The 20,417-nt window shown below is 46.7% G+C and overlaps 1 pseudogene; it reads right to left on the bottom strand.

Moving 5' to 3' along the window:
- Positions 1 to 17,088: 17,088 nt before the first annotated feature.
- LOC125546726 lies at positions 17,089 to 19,856 on the bottom strand (annotated as a pseudogene).
- Between the last annotated feature and the right edge of the window lie 561 nt (positions 19,857 to 20,417).

The following is a 20,417-nucleotide window of genomic DNA, read 5'->3' as shown; positions in this document are numbered from 1 at the left end:
ACAAGCTCAACAATTGAACTTTTCTCCCTTAGTTTGCAGGCTAAGAAAAATTGTCGGAGGTCTTATACCTCTTGACGTGGGCACGAGCCTGAAATCCCAATTTCAGCCCTCGAAACATCTCATATGTTTCATGACGTTTCAAAATGTCTTCGGTGCCTCAATTCTAAACCGTTTAACTGAACTATCACGTAGTTATCAAAATGTGTATGTCAGATGTTCGCAACATCCACAGACGACATTCGAGGTTCAGCACACTGAGCGGTGCATTAAGGACATAAGCCTTCTATGAAGCAATGAGGACAATCCTCAGTTTATGGACCTAGTCCGCATAATTGCTACTACCAACTTTCAACTAAATTTTCTCTAGGAACATATCTAAACAGTGGAATTAAAGCGCGAGCTTCGACATAATTTGCGAAGACCTTTTGACTATGTTCAGGATAATGAAGTTCATCTTATGAACTCCCACTCAGATAGACATCCCTCTAGTCATCTAAGTGATTACATGATCCGAGTCAACTAGGCCGTGTCCGATCATCACGTGAGACGGACTAGTCAACATCGGTGAACATCTTCATGTTGATCGTATCTTCTATACGACTCATGCTCGACCTTTCGGTCTCTTGTGTTCCGAGGCCATGTCTGTACATGCTAGGCTCGTCAAGTTAACCTAAGTGTTTCACATGTGTTCCGAGGCCATGTCTGTACATGCTAGGCTCGTCAACACCCGTTGTATTCGAACGTAAGAATCTATACACCCGATCATCACGTGGTGCTTCGAAACGACGAACTTTCACAACGGTGCACAGTTAGGGGGAACACTTTCTTGAAATTTTAATGAGGGATCATCTTATTTACTACCGTCGTTCTAAGCAAATAAGATACATAAACATGATAAACATCACATGCAATCAAATAGTGACATGATATGGCCAATATCATATTGCTCCTTTTGATCTCCATCTTCGGGGCTCCATGATCATCATTGTCACCGGCATGACACCATGATCTCCATCATCGTGTCTTCATGAAGTTGTATCGCCAACTATTACTTCTACTTCTACAGCTAACGGTTAGCAATAAAGTAAAGTAATTACATGACGTTTATGTTGACACGCAGGTCATAAATAAATAAAGACAACTCCTATGGCTCCTGCCGGTTGTCATACTCATCGACATGCAAGTCGTGATTCCTATTACAAGAACATGATCAATCTCATACATCACATATCATTCATCACATTCTTCTTGGCCATATCACATCACATAGCATACCCTGCAAAAACAAGTTAGACGTCCTCTAATTGTTGTTTGCATGTTTTACGTGGCTGCTATGGGTTTCTAGCAAGAACGTTTCTTACCTACGCAAAAACCACAACGTGATATGCCAATTGCTATTTACCCTTCATAAGGACCATTTTCATCGAATCCGATCCGACTAAAGTGGGAGAGACAGACACCCGCTAGCCACCTTATGCAACTAGTGCATGTCAGTCGGTGGAACCAGTCTCACGTAAGAGTACGTGTAAGGTCGGTCCGGGCCGCTTCATCCCACAATGCCACCGAATCAAGATTGGACCAGTAACGGTAAGCATATTGAACAAAATCAACGCCCACAACTACTTTGTGTTCTACTCGTGCATAGAAACTACGCATAGACCTAGCTCATGATGCCACTGTAGGGGAACGTAGCAATAATTCAAAATTTTCCTACGTGTCACCAAGATCAATCTATGGAGTCATCTAGCAACGAGGGAGGAGTGGATCTACATACCCTTGTAGATCGCGCGCGGAAGCGTTCAAGAGAACGGGGTTGATGGAGTCGTACTCGTCGTGATCCAAATTACCGATGATCCTAGCGCCGAACGGACGACACCTCCGCGTTCAACACACGTACGGAGCAGCGACGTCTCCTCCTTCTTGATCCAGCAAGGGGGAAGGAGAGGTTGATGGAGATCCAGCAGCACGACGGCGTGGTGGTGGAAGTAGCGGGATTCCAACAGGGCTTCGCCAAGCGCTGCGGGAGGAGGGAGATGTGTCATGGGAGGGAGAGGGAGGCGCCAGGGCTTTGGTCTGGTTGCCCTCCCTTCCCCCCACTATATATAGGGCCAAGGGAGAGGGGGGGGGGGCGCAGCCTTGGCCCTTCCTCAAAGGAAGGGTGCGGCCAGGGAGGAGTCCCACCTCCCCAAGGCACCTAGGAGGTGCCTTCCCCCTTTAGGACTCTTCCTTTCCCTCATCTCTTGGCGCATGGGCCTCTTGGGGCTGGTGCCCTTGGCCCATACAGGCCAAGGCGCACACCCCTACAGCCCATGTGGCCCCCCGGGGTAGGTGGCCCCACCCGGTGGACCCCCAGGACCCTTCCGGTGGTCCCGGTACAATACCGGTGACCCCGAAACTTGTCCCGATGGCCGAAATAGCACTTCATATATATAATTCTTTACCTCCGGACCATTCCGGAACTCCTCGTGATGTCCGGGATCTCATCCGGGACTATGAACAACTTTCGGGTTACCGCATACTAATATCTATATAACCCTAGCGTCACCGAACCTTAAGTGTGTAGACCCTACGGGTTCGGGAGACATGCAGACATGACCGAGATGACTCTCCGGTCAATAACCAACAGCGGGATCTGGATACCCATGTTGGCTCCCACATGTTCCACGATGATCTCATCGGATGAACCTCGATGTCGAGGATTCAATCAATCCCGTATACAATTCCCTTTGTCTAGCGGTATGATACTTGCCCGAGATTCGATCGTCGGTATCCCGATACCTTGTTCAATCTCGTTACCGGCAAGTCTCTTTACTCGTTTCGTAACACATCATCCCGTGATCAACTCCTTGATCACATTGTGCACATTATGATGATGTCCTACCGAGTGGGCCCAGAGATACCTCTCCGTTTACACGGAGTGACAAATCCCAGTCTCGATTCGTGCCAACCCAACAAACACTTTCGGAGATACCCGTAGTGCACCTTTATAGTCACCCAGTTACATTGTGACATTTGGCACACCCAAAGTATTCCTACGGTATCCGGGAGTTGCACAATCTCATGGTCTAAGGAAATGATACTTGACATTAGAAAAGCTTTAGCATACGAACTACATGATCTTGTGCTAGGCTTAGGATTGGGGCTTGTCCATCACATCATTCTCCTAATGATGTGATCCCGTTATCAACGACATCCAATGTCCATGGTCAGGAAACCGTAACCATCTATTGATCAACGAGCTAGTCAACTAGAGGCTTACTAGGGACATGGTGTTGTCTATGTATCCACACATGTATCTGAGTTTCCTATCAATACAATTCTAGCATGGATAATAAACGATTATCATGAACAAGGAAATATAATAATAACTAATTTATTATTGCCTCTAGGGCATATTTCCAACAGGTAAGTGCATCATCATAATGAGCTCAGTGTGATTCAAAGTAGTTGGTCACGGGATGATGTGTTACGGAACGAGTAAAGTGACTTGCCGGTAACGAGATTGAACAAGGTATTGGGATACTGACGATCGAATCTCGGGCAAGTAACGTACCGAATGACAAAGGGAAATTGGATACGGGATTGATTGAATTGACATCGTGGTTCATCCGATGAGATCATCGTGGAACATGTGGGAGCCAACATGGATATCCAGATCCCGCTGTTGGTTATTGACCGGAGAGTCGTCTCGGTCATGTCTGCATGTCTCCCGAACCCGTAGGGTCTACACACTTAAGGTTCGGTGATGCTAGGGTTGTAGAGATATTAGTATGCGGTAACCCGAAAGTTGTTCGGAGTCCCGGATGAGATCCCGAAGTCATGAGGAGTTCCGAAATGGTCCAGAGGTGAAGATTTATATATAGGGAGTCCAGTTTCGGCCATCGGGTAGGTTTCAGGGGTAATCGGTATTGTACCGGGACCACCGGAAGGGTCCCGGGGGTCCACCGGGTGGGGCCACCTATCCCGGAGGGCCCATGGGCTGAAGTGGGAGGGGAACCAGCACCCGGTGGGCTTGTGCACCCCCATGGGCCTCTCCCTGGGCCTAGTGTTGGAAACCCTAGGGGTGGGGGCACCCCACTTGGCTTGGGGGGCAAGCCCCCCCTTGGCCGCCGCCCCCCTTGGATATCCCATCTCTTAGGGCCAGCGCCCCCCTAGGGGCCCTATATATAGTGGGGGGAGGGAGGGAAGCCGCACCAAGTCCCTGGCCCCTCCCTCTCCCCTGTAACACCTCTCTCTCTATCAGGCTTGGCGAAGCCTTGCTGAGATCACCGCTGATTCCACCACCACGCCGTCGTGCTGCTGGATCTCCATCAACCTCTCCTTCGCCTTGATGGATCAATAAGGAGGATACGTCTTCCCAACCGTACGTGTGTTGAATGCGGAGGTGCCGTCCGTTCGGCACTTGGTCATCGGTGATTTGGATCACGACGAGTACGACTCCATCAACCCCGTTCTCTTAAACGCTTCCGCTCGCGATCTACAAGGGTATGTAGATGCACTCCCCTTTCCCTCGTTGCTAGATGACTCCATAGATTGATCTTGGTGATGCGTATAAAACTTTAAAATTCTGCTACGTTCCCCAACAATTTGGTCATCATAATGGTTCCGAGTGGTTCATGCATTTTTCCGGAGCACCGGGAGGTTATCGGAACCCCCCGGGAGAAGTTATGGGCCTTATGGGCCATAAGAGGGAAGAACACCACCCCACAAGGGAATGATGCGCCCCCCTTTGGGTAGGAGGCCGATTAGGACTAGGAGAAGGGCCCCCCTTTCCTTCTCCTTCTCCCTTCTCCCTTCCTCCTTTCCTACTTCGTATGGGAGGTGGAATCCTACTAGGACTAGGGAGTCCTAGTAGGACTCCACACCTTGGCGCGCGCCCCTAGGGCCGGCTGCCTCTCCCTCTCCCTCCTTTATTTCGAAATGGGGAGGGCACTCCTAATACACACATTAATTCTTCCTAGCCGTGTGTGGCGTCCCCCTCCATAGCTTACACCTCGGTCATATCGTCATTGTGCTTAGGCAAAGCCCTGCGCCGGTAACTTCATCATCACCGTCACCATGCCATCATGCTGACGGAATTCTCCCTCAGCCTCAACTGGATCAAGAGTTCGAGGGACGTCACCGAGCTGAACGTGTGCAGATCGCGGAGGTGCCGTGCATTCGGTACTTGATCGGTTGTATCGCAAAGACGTTCGACTACATCAACCGCGTTACTAAACGCTTCCGGTCTACGAGGGTACGTGACACACTCTCCCCTCTCGTTGCTATGCATCTCCTAGATAGATCTTGCGTGATCGTAGGTAAATTTTTTGAAATACTGCGTTCCCTAACAGTGGCATCCGAGCCAGGTCTATGCATAGATCTTATATTCACGAGTAGAACACAGAGAGTTGTGGGCGATAATAGTCATACTGCTTACCAGCAACGTCTTACTTTGATTCGGCGGTATTGCTAGATGAAGCGGCCCGGACCGACATTAGATGACCGTGTTCATGAGACTGGTTCTACCGATGTGCTTCGCACACAGGTGCCTGGCGGGTGTCTGTTTCTCCAACTTTAGTTGAATTGAGTTTGACTACGCCCGATCCTTGTTGAAGGTTAAAACAGCACACTTGACGGAAAATTGTTGTGGTTTTGATGCGTAGGTAAGAACAGTTCTTGCTAGAAGCCCGTAGCAGCCACGTAAAACTTGCAACAACAAAGTAGAGGACGTCTAACTTGTTTATGCATGGCATGTTGTGATGTGATATGGTCAAGACATGATGAAGATGATATATAAATTGTTGTATGAGGATGATCATGTTTTGTAACAGTTATCGGCAACTGGCAGGAGCCATCTAGTTGTCGCTTTATTGTATGAAATGCAGTCGCCATGTAATTGTTTTACTTTATCTCTAAGCGGTAGCGACAGTTGTAGAAGCAATAGTTGGCGAGACGACAAAGATGCTACAATGGAGATCAAGGTGTCAAGCCGGTAACGATGGTGATCATGACGGTGCTTTGGAGATGGAGATCAAAGGCACAAGATGATGATGGCCATATCATATCACTTATTTTGATTGCATGTGATGTTTATCTTTTATGCATCTTATTTTGCTTAGTACAGCGGTAGCATTATAAGATGACCCCTCACTAAATTTCAAGGTACAAGTGTTCTCGCTGAGTATGCACCATTGCTACAGTTCGTCGTGTCGAGACACCACGTGATGATCGGGTGTGATAAGCTCTACGTTCACATACAACGGGTGCAAGCCAGTTTTGCACACGCAGAATACTCGGGTTAAACTTGACGAGCCTAGCATATGCACATATGGCCTCGGAACACTAAGACCGAAAGGTCGAATGTGAATCATATAGTAGATATGATCAACATAGTGATGTTCACCATTGAAAACTACTCCATCTCATTGTTGGGTAACGTAGTAATTTCAAAATTTTCCTACGCACACGCAAGATCATGGTGATGCATAGCAACGAGAGGGGAGAGTGTTCTCCACGTACCCTCGTAGACCGAAAGCGGAAGCGTTAGCACAACGCGGTTGATGTAGTCGTACGTCTTCACGATCCGACCGATCAAGTACCGAACGCACAACACCTCCGAGTTCAGCACACGTTCAGCCCGATGACGTCCCTCGAACTCCGATCCAACCGAGTGTTGAGGGAGAGTTTCACCAGCACGACGGTGTGGTGACGATGATGATGTTCTACCGACGTAGGGCTTCGCCTAAGCACCGCTACAGTATTATCGAGGTGGACTATGGTGGAGGGGGGCACCGCACACGGCTAAAAGATCAACTGATCAATTGTTGTGTCTCTAGGGTGCCCCTGCCCCCGTATAAAAAGGAGCAAGGGGGTGCGGCCGGCCAGGAGAGAGGGCGCGCCAGGAGGAGTCCTACTCCCGGTGGGAGTAGGACTCCCCCCTTTCCTAGTTGGATTAGGACTTGGGAGGGGGAAAGAGGAGGGAGAGAGGAAGGAAGGGGGGGGGCGCCGCCCCCTCTCCTTGTCCTATTCGGACTAGGGGGGAGGGGCGCGCGGCCCAGCCCTGGCCACCTCTCCTCTTCTCCGTAAAGGCCCACTAAGGCCCATTAACCTCCCGGGGGGTTCCGGTAACCTCCCGGTACTCCGGTAAAATCCCGATTTCACCCGGAACACTTCCGATATCCAAACATAGGCTTTCCAATATATCAATCTTCATGTCTCGACCATTTCGAGACTCCTCGTCATGTCCATGATCACATCCGGGACTCCGAACAACCTTCGGTACATCAAAACATATAAACTCATAATATAACTGTCATCGAGACGTTAAGCGTGCGGACCCTACGGGTTCGAGAACTATGTAGACATGACCGAGACACTTCTCCGGTCAATAACCAATAGCGGAAACTGGATGCTCATATTGGCTCCCACATATTCTACAAAGATCTTTATCGGTCAGACCGCATAACAACATACGTTGTTCCCTTTGTCATCGGTATGTTACTTGCCCGAGATTCGATCGTCGGTATCTCAATACCTAGTTTCAATCTCGTTACCGGCAAGTCTCTTTACTCATTTCTTAATACATCATCCTGCAACTAACTCATTAGTTGCAATGCTTGCAAGGCTTAAGTGATGTGCATTACCGAGAGGGCCCAGAGATACCTCTCCGACAATCGGAGTGACAAATCCTAATCTTGAAATACGCTAACCCAACAAGTACCTTCGGAGACACCTGTAGAGCACCTTTATAATCACCCAGTTACGTTGTGACGTTTGGTAGCACACAAAGTGTTCCTCCGGTAAATGGGAGTTGCATAATCTCATAGTCATAGGAACATGTATAAGTCATGAAGAAAGCAATAGCAACATACTAAACGATTGGGTGCTAAGCTAACAGAATGGGCCAGGTCAATCACATCATTCTCCTAATGATGTGATCCCGTTAATAAAATGACAACTCATGTCAATGGCTAGGAAACTTAACCATCTTTGATCAACGAGCTAGTCAAGTAGAGGCATACTAGTGACACTCTGTTTGTCTATGTATTCAGACATGTATTATGTTTCTGGTTAATACAATTCTAGCATGAATAATAAACATTTATCATGATATAAGGAAATAAATAATAACTTTATTATTGCCTTTAGGGCATATTTCCTTCAGTCTCCCACTTGCACTAGAGTCAATAATCTAGATTGCACAGTAATGATTCTAACACCCATGGAGCCTTGGTGCTGATCATGTTTTGCTCGTGGAAGAGGCTTAGTCAATGGGTCTGCAACGTTCAGATCTGTATGTATCTTGCAAATTTCTGTCTCCCACCTGGACTAAATCCCGGATGGAACTGAAGCGTCTCTTGATGTGCTTGGTTCTCTTGTGAAATCTGGATTCCTTTGCCAAGGCAATTGCACCAGTATTGTCACAAAAGATTTTCATTGGACCCGATGCACTAGGTATGACACCTAGATCGGATATGAACTCCTTCATCCAGACTCCTTCATTTGCTGCTTCCGAAGCAGCTATGTACTCCGCTTCACACATAGATCCCGCCAAGACGCTTTGTTTAGAACTGCACCAACTGACAACTCCACCGTTCAATGTAAACACGTATCCGGTTTGCGATTTAGAATCGTCTGGATCAGTGTCAAAGATTGCATCAACGTAACCATTTACGATGAGCTCTTTGTCACCTCCATAAACAAGAAACATATCCTTAGTCCTTTTCAGGTATTTCAGGATGTTCTTGACCGCTGTCCAGTGATCCACTCCTGGATTACTTTGGTACCTCCCTGCTAGACTTATAGCAAGGCACACATCAGGTCTGGTACACAGCATTACATACATGATAGAGCCTATGGCTGAAGCATAGGGAACATCTTTCATTTTCTCTCTATCTTCTGCAGTGGTCGGGCATTGAGTCTTACACAACTTCACACCTTGTAACACATGCAAGAACCCTTTCTTTGCTTGATCCATTTTGAACTTCTTCAAAACTTTGTCAAGGTATGTGCTTTGTGAAAGTCCAATTAAGCGTCTTGATCTATCTCTATAGATCTTGATGCCCAATATATAAGCAGCTTCACCGAGGTCTTTCATTGAAAAACTCTTATTCAAGTATCCCTTTATGATATCCAGAAATTCTATATCATTTCCAATCAACAATATGTCATCCACATATAATATTAGAAATGCTACAGAGCTCCCACTCACTTTCTTGTAAATACAGGCTTCTCCAAAAGTCTGTACAAAACCAAATGCTTTGATCACACTATCAAAGCGTTTATTCCAACTCCAAGAGGCTTGCACCAGTCCATAAATGGATCGCTGGAGCTTGCACACTTTGTTAGCTCCCTTTGGATCGACAAAACCTTCCGTTTGCATCATATACAACTCTTCTTCCAGAAATCCATTTAGGAATGCAGTTTTGACATCCATTTGCCAAATTTCATAATCATAAAATGCGGCAATTGCTAACATGATTCTGACAGACTTAAGCATCGCTACGGGTGAGAAGGTCTCATCATAGTCAATCCCTTGAACTTGTCGAAAACCTTTTGCAACAAGTCGAGCTTTATAGACAGTAACATTACCGTCAGCGTCAGTCTTCTTCTTGAAGATCCATTTATTCTCAATTGCTTGCCGATCATCGGGCAAGTCAACCAAAGTCCACACTTTGTTCTCATGCATGGATCCCGTCTCAGATTTCATGGCCTCAAGCCATTTTGCAGAATCTGGGCTCACCATCGCTTCTTCATAGTTCGTAGGTTCATCATGGTCTAGTAACATAACTTCCAGAACAGGATTACCGTACCACTCTGGTGCGGATCTTACTCTGGTTGACCTTCGAGGTTCAGTAACAACTTGATCTAAAGTTTCATGATCATCATCATTAACTTCCTCACTAATTGGTGTAGGTGTCGTAGAAACCGGTTTCTGTGATGAACTACTTTCCAATAAGGGAGCAGGTATAGTTACCTCATCAAGTTCTACTTTCCTCCCACTCACTTCTTTCGAGAGAAACTCCTTCTCTAGAAAAACTCCGAATTTAGCAACAAAAGTCTTGCCTTCGGATCTGTGATAGAAGGTGTACCCAACAGTCTCCTTTGGGTATCCTATGAAGACACATTTCTCCGATTTGGGTTCGAGCTTATCAGGTTGAAGCTTTTTCACATAAGCATCGCAGCCCCAAACTTTCAGAAACGACAACTTTGGTTTCTTACCAAACCACAGTTCATAAGGCGTCGTCTCAACGGGTTTTGATGGTGCCCTATTTAACGTGAATGCGGCCGTCTCTAAAGCATAACCCCAAAACGATAATGGTAAATCAGTAAGAGACATCATATATCGCACCATATCTAGTAAAGTACGATTACGACATTCGGACACACCATTACGCTGTGGTGTTCCGGGTGGCGTGAGTTGCGAAACTATTCCGCATTGTTTCAAATGAAGACCAAACTCATAACTCAAATATTCTCCTCCACGATCAGATCGTAGAAACTTTATTTTCTTGTCACGATGATTTTCAACTTCACTATGAAATTCTTTGAACTTTTCAAACAAAGCAGACATATGTTTCATTAAGTAGATATACCCATATCTTCTTAAATCATCTGTGAAGGTGAGAAAATAACGATATCCGCCACGAGCCTCAACATTCATCGGACCACATACATCTGTATGTATGATCTCCAACAAATCCGTTGCTCTCTCCATAGTACCGGAGAACGACGTTTTAGTCATCTTGCCCATGAGGCACGGTTCACAAGTACCAAGTGATTCATAATCAAGTGGTTCCAAAAGTCCATCAGCATGGAGTTTCTTCATGCGCTTTATACTGATATGACCTAAACGGCAGTGCCACAAATAAGTTGCACTATCATTATCAACTCTGCTTCTTTTGGCCTCAATATTATGAATATGTGTATCACTACTATCGAGATTCAACAAAAATAGACCACTCTTCAAGGGTGCATGACCATAAAAGATATTACTCATATAAATAGAACAACCATTATTCTCTGATTTAAATGAATAACTGTCTTGCATCAAACAAGATCCAGATATAATGTTCATGCTCAACGCTGGCACCAAATAACAATTATTTAGGTCTAATACTAATCCCGAAGGTAGATGTAGAGGTAGCGTGCCGACTGCGATCACATCGACTTTGGAACCATTTCCCACGCGCATCGTCACCTCATCCTTAGCCAATCTTCGCTTAATCCGTAGCCCCTGTTTCGAGTTGCAAATATGAGCAACAGAACCAGTATCAAATACCCAGGTGCTACTGCGAGCATTAGTAAGGTACACATCAATAACATGTATATCACATATACCTTTTTTCACCTTGCCATCCTTCTTATCCGCCAAATACTTGTGGCAGTTCCGCTTCCAGTGACCAGTCTGCTTGCAGTAAAAGCACTCAGTCTCAGGCTTAGGTCTAGACTTGGGTTTCTTCTCCTGAGAAGCAACTTGCTTGCTGTTCTTCTTAAAGTTCCCCTTCTTCTTCCCTTTGCCCTTTTTCTTGAAACTGGTGGTCTTATTGACCATCAACACTTGATGCTCCTTCTTGATTTCTACCTCCGCAGCCTTTAGCATTGCGAAGAGCTCGGGAATCGTCTTATCCATCCCTTGCATGTTATAGTTCATCACGAAGCTCTTGTAGCTTGGTGGCAGTGATTGAAGAATTCTGTGAATGACGCTATCATCCGGAAGATTAACTCCCAATTGAATCAAGTGATTGCAGTACCCAGACATCTTGAGTATATGCTCACTGACATAACTATTCTCCTCCATCTTGCAGCTGTAGAACTTATTGGAGACTTCATATCTCTCAATCCGGGCATTTGCTTGAAATATTAACTTCAACTCTTGGAACATCTCATATGCTCCATGACGTTCAAAACGTCGTTGAAGTCCCGGTTCTAAGCCATAAAGCATGGCACATCGAACTATTGAGTAGTCATCAGCTTTGCTCTGCCAGACGTTCTTAACATCGTCAGTTGCATCAACAGCAGGCCTGGCACTCAGCGGTGCTTCCAGGAGGTAATTTTTCTGAGCAGCAATGAGGATAATCCTCAAGTTACGGACCCAGTCCGTGTAATTGCTACCATCATCTTTCAACTTTGCTTTCTCAAGGAACGCATTAAAATTCAAGGGAACAACAGCACGTGCCATCTATCTACAATCAACATAGACAAGCAAGATACTATCAGGTACTAAGTTCATGATAAATTTAAGTTCAATTAATCATATTACTTAAGAACTCCCACTTAGATAGACATCCCTCTAATCCTCTAAGTGATCACGTGATCCATATCAACTAAACCATGTCCGATCATCACGTGAGATGGAGTAGTTTCAACGGTGAACATTACTATGTTGATCATATCTACTATATGATTCACCCTCGACCTTTCGGTCTCCGTGTTCCGAGGCCATATCTGTTATATGCTAGGCTCGTCAAGTTTAACCTGAGTATTCCGCGTGTGCAACTGTTTTGCACCCGTTGTATTTGAACGTAGAGCCTATCACACCCGATCATCACGTGGCGTCTTAGCACGAAGAACTTTCGCAACGGTGCATACTCAGGGAGAACACTTTATACTTTGATAATTTAGTGAGGGATCATCTTATAATGCTACCGTCAATCAAAGCAAGATAAGATGCATAAAAGATAAACATCACATGCAATCAATATAAGTGATATGATATGGCCATCATCATCTTGTGCTTGTGATCTCCATCTCCGAAGCACCGTCATGATCACCATCGTCACCGGCGCGACACCTTGATCTCCATCGTAGCATTGTTGCCGTCTCACCAATCTTATGCTTCTACGACTATCGCTACCGCTTAGTGATAAAGTAAAGCATTACAGGGCGATTGCATTGCATACAATAAAGCGACAACCATATGGCTCCTGCCAGTTGCCGATAACTCGGTTACAAAACATGATCATCTAATACAATAAAATTTAGCATCATGTCTTGACCATATCACATCACAACATGCCCTGCAAAAACAAGTTAGACGTCCTCTACTTTGTTGTTGCAAATTTTATATCGCTGCTACGGGCTTTAGCAAGAACCGTTCTTACCTACGCATCAAAACCACAACGATAGTTTGTCAAGTTGGTGCTGTTTTAACCTTCGCAAGGACCGGGCGTAGCCACACTTGGTTCAACTAAAGTTGGAGAAACTGACACCCGCCAGCCACCTGTGTGCAAAGCACGTCGGTAGAACCAGTCTCACGTAAGCGTACGCGTAATGTCGGCCCAGGCCGCTTCGTCCAACAATACCGCCGAACCAAAGTATGACATGCTGGTAAGCAGTATGACTTATATCGCCCACAACTCACTTGTGTTCTACTCATGCATATGACATCTACGCATAAAACCTGGCTCTGATAACACTGTTGGGTAACGTAGTAATTTCAAAATTTTCCTACGCACACGCAAGATCATGGTGATGCATAGCAACGAGAGGGGAGAGTGTTGTCCACGTACCCTCGTAGACCGAAAGCGGAAGCGTTAGCACAACGCGGTTGATGTAGTCGTACGTCTTCACGATCCGACCGATCAAGTACCGAACGCACGGCACCTCTGAGTTCAGCACATGTTCAGCCCGATGACGTCCCTCGAACTCCGATCCAGCCGAGTGTTGAGGGAGAGTTTCGTCAGCACGACGGCGTGGTGACGATGATGATGTTATACCGACAAGGGCTTCGCCTAAGCACCGCTACAGTATTATCGAGGTGGACTATGGTGGAGGGGGGCACCGCACACGGCTAAAAGATCAACTGATCAATTGTTGTGTCTCTAGGGTGCCCCCTGCCCCCGTATATAAAGGAGCAAGGGGGGTGCGGCCGGCCAGGAGAGAGGGCGCGCCAGGAGGAGTCCTACTCCCACCGGGAGTAGGACTCCCCCTTTCCTAGTTGGATTAGGACTTGGGAGGGGGAAAGAGGAGGGAGAGAGGAAGGAAGGGGGGGCGCGCCGCCCCCTCTCCTTGTCCTATTCGGACTAGGGGGGAGGGGCGCGCGGCCCAGCCCTGGCCACCTCTCCTCTTCTCCGTAAAGGCCCACTAAGGCCCATTAACCTCCCGGGGGGTTCCGATAACCTCCCGGTACTCCGGTAAAATCCCGATTTCACCCGGAACACTTATGATATCCAAACATAAGCTTCCAATATATCAATCTTCATGTCTCAACCATTTCGAGACTCCTCGTCATGTCCATGATCACATCCGGGACTCCGAACAACCTTCGGTACATCAAAACATATAAACTCATAATATAACTGTCATCGAGACGTTAAGCGTGCGGACCCTACGGGTTCGAGAACTATGTAGACATGACCGAGACACTTCTCCGGTCAATAACCAATAGCGGAAACTGGATGCTCATATTGGCTCCCACATATTCTACAAAGATCTTTATCGATCAGACCGCATAACAACATACGTTGTTCCCTTTGTCATCGGTATGTTACTTGCCCGAGATTCGATCGTCGGTATCTCAATACCTAGTTTCAATCTCGTTACCGGCAAGTCTCTTTACTCGTTCCGTAATACATCATCCCGCAACTAACTCATTAGTTGCAATGCTTTCAAGGCTTAAGTGATGTGCATTACCGAGAGGGCCCAGAGATACCTCTCCGACAATCGGAGTGACAAATCCTAATCTCGAAATACGCCAACCCAACAAGTACCTTCGGAGACACCTGTAGAGCACCTTTATAATCACCCAGTTACATTGTGACGTTTGGTAGCACACAAAGTGTTCCTCCGGTAAACGGGAGTTGCATAATCTCATAGTCATAGGAACATGTATAAGTCATGAAGAAAGCAATAGCAACATACTAAACGATCGGGTGCTATGCTAACGGAATGGGTCAGGTCAATCACATCATTCTCCTAATGATGTGATCCCGTTAATCAAATGAAAACTCATGTCAATGGCTAGGAAACTTAACCATCTTTGATCAACGAGCTAGTCAAGTAGAGGCATACTAGTGACACTCTGTATGTCTATGTATTCACACATGTATTATGTTCCCGGTTAGTATAATTCTAGCATGAATAATAAACATTTATCATGATATAAGGAAATAAATAATAACTTTATTATTGCCTCTAGGGCATATTTCCTTCACTCATGTGATGATCGGACATGGTTTAGTTGATATGGATCACGTGAACATTTATATGACTAGAGGGATGTATATCTAAGTGGGAGTTCTTAAGTAATATGATTAATTAAACTTTAATTTATCATGAACTTAGTCCTAATAGTTTTTGCATATCTATGTTGTAGATCAATAGCTCGCGTATAGCTCCCTAGTTTTATTTTGATATGTTCCTAGAGAAAAATAAGGTGAAAGATGATAGTAGCAATGATGCATACTGGGTCCGTGATCTGAGGATTATCCTCATTGCTGCACAGAAGAATTATGTCCTTGATGCACTGCTAGGTGACAGACCTATTGTAGGAGCAGATGCAGACGTTATGAACTTTTGGCAAGCTCGGTATGATGAATACTTGATAGTTTAGTGCGCCATGCTTTACAGTTTAGAACCGGGACTTCAAAAACATTTTGAATGCCAAGGAGCATATAAGATGTTCCAAGAGCTGAAATTGGTATCTCAGACTCATGCCCGAGTCGAGAGGTATGAGACCTCTGACAAGTACTTTGCCTACAAGATGGAGGAGAATAGCTTAGCTAGTGAGCATATGCTCAGAGTGTCTGAGTACTACAATCGCTTGAATCAAGTGGGAGTTAATCTTCCAGATAAGATAGTGATTGACAGAGTTCTCTAGTCACTATCACCAAGTTAGTAGAACTTCATGATGAACTATAATATGTAAGGGATACCAGAAATGATTTCCAAGCTCTTTGCAATGCTGAAATCGGCGAAGGTAGAAATCAAGAAAAAACATCAAGTGTTGATGGTTGACAAGGCCACTAGTTTTAAGTAAAAGGGCAAGGGAAAGAAAATGAACTTCAAGAAGAATGGCAAGCAAGTTGCCACTCCCGTGAAGAAGCCCAAAGCTAGACCTAAGCCTGAAACTGGGTGCTTCTACTTCAAAGGGAATGGTCACTGGAAGCGGAACTACCCCAAATACTTGGCGGATAAGAAGGATGGCAAAGTGAACAAAAGTATATATGATATACATGTTATGGATGTGTACTTTACTAGTGTTCATAGTACCCCTAGGTACTTGATACTGGTTCAGTTGCTATGATTAGTAACTTGAAATAGGAGTTACAAAATGAACAGAGACTAGCACTACTAGGAAAAGGCATGCTAGTGGCGCACCTGTTTTGGCTACTAATGGCGCACTACATGTGCGCCACTAGCATCACGCCATTAGATTTTTTTTACTAATGGCGCACCACAGGTGCGCCATTAGTATCTGGTATACTAATGGCGCACCATGCAGTGCGCCCTTAGTATATCCCACGGTGCGCCATTAGTATGCCTCCCAGGGGGCCATATTTACCCATGTGCTCTGGCTTACTAATGGCGCACTAGTTGATGATGCGCCACTAGTGTGATTTTTGCAGTGCGCCACTAAAGTGCTGAGTGGTGCGCCACTAGCATGAATATTAGGGATTATATTTTCTTTTCTGATATTTGCACAAGTTAAAAAATATATTACTGGAAAATATATAGACAACACCACACATCAACAGCAGATTCATCGAATACAATAGAAGATTAGTCTCCGAATACAATTCATCATATTAGTCTCCGAATTCAAAAGACCGAACAAAGATAGAACGTTACAAGTCTCGAGACCGCGAGTAGCGAGTTTGTCTTCACATTACAAGTCGATATCGATCATCTAAACTACCATCACATAGAAGAGAGTTGCGGTCATCACGATGAGCATCATCGCGATGAAACTGGTCTTCATCCGGTTCCTCCTTCGCTCCCTCCTCTCTCCCGCTAGATAGCGCGCGTATCTAGATTCTGCCTCCGCCCTAGTGGTCTACCCTTTGTAACTGTTGCCGCTGAAACGGTGAATCTGTCTCCGACACTCCTCCCAGTCGTCGTAGACTCCGGGAACCTTACCCTTGTGCACGACATACGACGGCATCTTTATGCACTAGCCAAAAAAAACGTTAGTAGCAATTCATAGACAGTACATAAGTAATATATAAGTATGCAACAAAAGGATCAAAAGAGAAAAGCAAGACATTAATAGCACGATTCATGGTCCTACTAATAAATAGCATCGATTACATCTAAGTTGAACGACTGTCCAAACCAAAGAGACATACAAGTTCATTAAAGTTTAATTACAACATGAGCTAATCGATATTTCAGAACTACACATAGCATCACTACTTTCGACTCGACTCAGGGACCGAAGCATGGATGAAGCTGCCTCTATCGTGATGGTCATGAAATCACGGGCATTGTCAGCCTGCATTTGTAGCGTTGTGTCTATATCACTCTTGGACGGTTGATATCTGAGGTAGAAATGCCCCGAGGTACGAAGGACATCTTGATGGATGATTTCCGCAAACTCTGACTGGATGTGAAAGAATTCTTGTCTGATGTCCGCGTCCTGGATTGCCGACAAGCTTGCAGCCCAATCTTTGAGATTATTTGGTAGCAGAAGGTGATTATGGTCTCGTACGATCGCCCGCATGTGATGGAGGGCATAGTAGGCATCCTTCTGACTGCCAGGCGGCTGCTTGACGCAGGGGAACATCGTATTGTGGGCGAACACATGCTTGCCATACCTACGAATTGGCCTGGTGAAGGTGCCTCTAGATCTGGCGTAGCCGGGGAGAACATCATCAAGAACTTTCTTGATATTTGTGTAGTCTTTCTTAGACTGATGGTCCGAGTCGAAATACGTGGCCATGGAATATTTCGGGCTTAAGAGGATGAGTGTGCAATGTGTGTCACTGCACAAAACACGAAATGTTAAAAAAAAGAACGATCGAAATCTAAGAAATCATATGTTCCGGGGCGGTGAGGGGATGACTTACTTGGGAAAGTAAGGCACGAGGAAGTTATCCTTATCTGGGTTTGCCAGAATGACGCCTTCGAGGTATGAACTCGCGACTTGCCGGTCCCCAGCACTGCCCAAGATCTTGGCACGCATGTAGAAGGGGTCGACTATCACGATGTCCGGGGTCTTGTCTCTAATGATCCGCATCTCCATACTCAAACAAAAATAGCCGAACAAAGGTGTAGTGCAGCGGATGAAGGTTAAACATAGCGAAGATGTCATCAAACCGCAGGACGACCGTACCCCCGATGGCGTTATCCACAAAGCCCTTGCCCTCTAGCACCTTGGCCACGAAAACCGGGTATGTCACATCATTCTCGGAGAGACGCCGCTTCTCCAAAGAAAGAACCTTGTCATGCAGACTCTGCATAGCACCATTTGCATCATTGAGCAGATTAGTCGGTAGCATCGGCCTACCCGCCACATGCACCCTCCTTGAGATATCCTTAGGTGAAGGTGGACCATCCTGAGCACGGATTATACTCGGTGCCGGCTGGCTCGCACCCTTGTTACTCTTTCTTTTCCGTCCCTTCTTCTTCTGCTGTAATGGGATCGAGTTCTGCTCACAGACCGCCTTCTTGAGTGTGTTGGGGCTGATAATATTTCACACCTCGGCTATCTGAGGCTCGGTGAAGGCGGCAGCTGGAGGCGTCTCCTGAGAACTGAACGTCAGACGACGCCTATTGCAATTGGGTTTCTCTGCGGTACCAGCTAGATCGCGGTCGTCTTTTTCAGGGTTGGGTTCTTGAGAAGGAGGCCCGAAGAATTGGTCACCGTACCCATGTTCGGCAAAGTACTTATCGACGTTGGTAAATGTACCATCGTCGTGGTCATCGTCGTCCGGATCCTGTGCCATATGCATGTTCGGATCCTATGCCATAGGGATGTCCGGCATATCCGGTATCGTTGCGGCGGTCTTGCCATGGCTTGGCGCCGTCACGACTGGCGGTGTCATCTGTGGGGTGGTGTCCCCCGCCCCCAAACGAATCTGGCTCTTCGGCCAAAGCAGGGGCCAGCTTATGCAGGCGCTGAGGATCATCACATCATCTTCGTCGGCCCCAGCGGGTCGAATCGGAGGTAACAACTCGTCGCAGCATGGCAGCACCCGAACTAGTTCAACCCTATACATGGTGGGTGGCATCGGATTACCGTGGAACACGGGGTTGCCCGGTCGAACGATTCTTCCCTTGGCGACATCGATCAACTCGCCGCCCACGAAGTGCAGGAGAGTGCACGGAACATCGGCGGCGCCCTGCGAAAACGTGTAGGGCGTTAGGGATGCCCAGTCAAAGGCAAGGAGATGAAGTCATCGGCCGAGAGGCTTAGTTACCGTGATGGCGTCGAGCTCGGCTAATGTCGAGGCACCACCAACGGCGGGCGTGCAACTGACGGAGGGGCCGCTTGCTGCCGAGGTGCCGGCCGGCATACACCCGGGTGCATTAAGCTCCAATGCCGATACCGGCATCGGAGACACCAATACCGCCTCCGCCGGCGACACCAATTGCACCACCTGCATGTTGTGCGAGTTGCTGGCCGTGAAGCTGGGAACCAGGGGCGGCCCCTGTTGGCCGCCCGCAATCCACGCCTGCAGCCCCTCAATCAAGGTAGGCACAATGGCGGTGAGCGTCGTTCCCAGTTATTGTTGCACTTGCTCTTGGACAATCTCCGGAATCTGCACCACTTGTGCCTTGAGTTCTTGAACCTCGCGCGACTGGCTTTCCAAGCTGGTCTTTCTCTCCTTTCGCCCACCAGCATTATAGTATGACGACCATTTTGTGGACAAGCCTTTGATGGCCACACGACCAGCTGACGATGGCTTACTGAGCTTATCCTTGTTTTTCATTACGTTCAACGCCCTATTTAGAGTGCTGTCCCAAGGGGAGCTCTGAGACGACCCCGCGCTACTGCTTTCAGTCTCCTGCGGAAGGAATGTGAACCGTTTAGAAATTTGGCTTCATTAATTAGAATGCAACCATATGGAGCTAATTACACAGGGGTGTATTCCTTACCAGAACACGCTCAAGCGCCCTGGTCTTCGGATCCGTGGTAAGCTCCTTTGTTACCGAGTCCTCCTTGTACCGGGCCCTGACATAGTTCCTGGTCTGCTTGCCATGGTATTTCTCGAAGCGGGGCGGTAGGCCTTGCTCGGCATGCTCCGTGTCCTCCTTGTCCCATATAGGCTCCGCCACTCTGTAACCGCCGGGACCGAGTTGGTGGACCCCTAAGTTCAACTCCTGCATTTCTTTCCCCCACTAACTTGATTCCACGATTGTGCTGCTCTCGCACTTGATCTTGAACTCCTTGTAGTCATCTTCACTGATCGAAGGATTTTTCGCCTTGATCTTCTCATAACTATCACGTTTGTCAATCATTCTCTTCACCGCGCTTCTCCAAGTAGACAGGG

This window comes from Triticum urartu, chromosome 3 (assembly GCF_003073215.2).
Source record: "Triticum urartu cultivar G1812 chromosome 3, Tu2.1, whole genome shotgun sequence".
NCBI classification, from domain to species: Eukaryota; Viridiplantae; Streptophyta; class Magnoliopsida; order Poales; family Poaceae; genus Triticum; species Triticum urartu.
This window is presented reverse-complemented; position numbering and strand designations above follow the sequence as displayed.